This window comes from Castor canadensis, chromosome X, assembly GCF_047511655.1.
Source record: "Castor canadensis chromosome X, mCasCan1.hap1v2, whole genome shotgun sequence".
Lineage (NCBI taxonomy): Eukaryota > Metazoa > Chordata > Mammalia > Rodentia > Castoridae > Castor > Castor canadensis.
In genome coordinates, this window is record NC_133405.1 from 13520353 (window position 1) to 13521335 (window position 983).

The following is a 983-nucleotide window of genomic DNA, read 5'->3' on the forward strand; positions in this document are numbered from 1 at the left end:
GCTTATACTCTATTCCCAAGGACATTGTTGGTTGTTTTTTATAAAGAAAAATTATCAACATGTAAATTCAACTAAAATATCTGGATAGTGCTGCTGTTTCCAAAATGTAAAACAGAAGAATTTGGCAAGATACAATAAATTGTGCTTTCTGTAATGTGTTAATATTATGTATGAAATTTCTATGTTTTTCCAAAGGCCAATAAGAATAGACAAAATGTGGGCTGGAAGCATGGCTCAAGCAGTAAAGCAACTGCCTAGCAAGCATGGAGCCCTGAGTTCAAATCCCAGTGCTGCTAAAAAAGAGTATAGGCAAAATAGTGAATCAGTTCAGTTAGGTCCAAAGCACTGCTACCTGTCTGTGTCCTACCAGCTTTCACCATTCCCTGTAGATGGCATATAGAAAAAGGACAACCAAGATTGAATTCAGGATAACCATTTGAGTGGGGAGTCTATAAAGTGAGAGTTGTATAATAAGCATTGGGTGCTGAAGCCAAACTCCCTCTCAGAACATTTCTTGCTTAAAGGAATTAAGGTGGGGACTCTGGGAATAGAACTACACACAGAAGAATTCTTCAAGGCTATCTTATCTATGAGTCTAGCATAACAAAAACCCTTCATTTTGACTTCAGCAGTATTAGGATATATAGCCTAAAGTTTGAAGTTCCTTGGTATTGGTTTTTTGACTTAGTGGGTGCTAGGACAGCTGTTAAGTTGCAGAATCATTGGGGTATAGGAAAGCAACTGCAGCAACAGCAGAGAACTGGATCATATGTAGATTAGATGATACTTCCAGAAAAGGAATGAGTTTTAGCCATGTCACTTATCTATTACTTCTTGAGCTCCATCATCTTGAGCTATAAAACCTGGCACAAGCACACATTTGCATACACACACACATATACACACAAATACACAAACTATATATATATGCCTCAGGGTGTTGGAGACAAGGCATAAACCCTGAACTGGGATATAATGGAGTT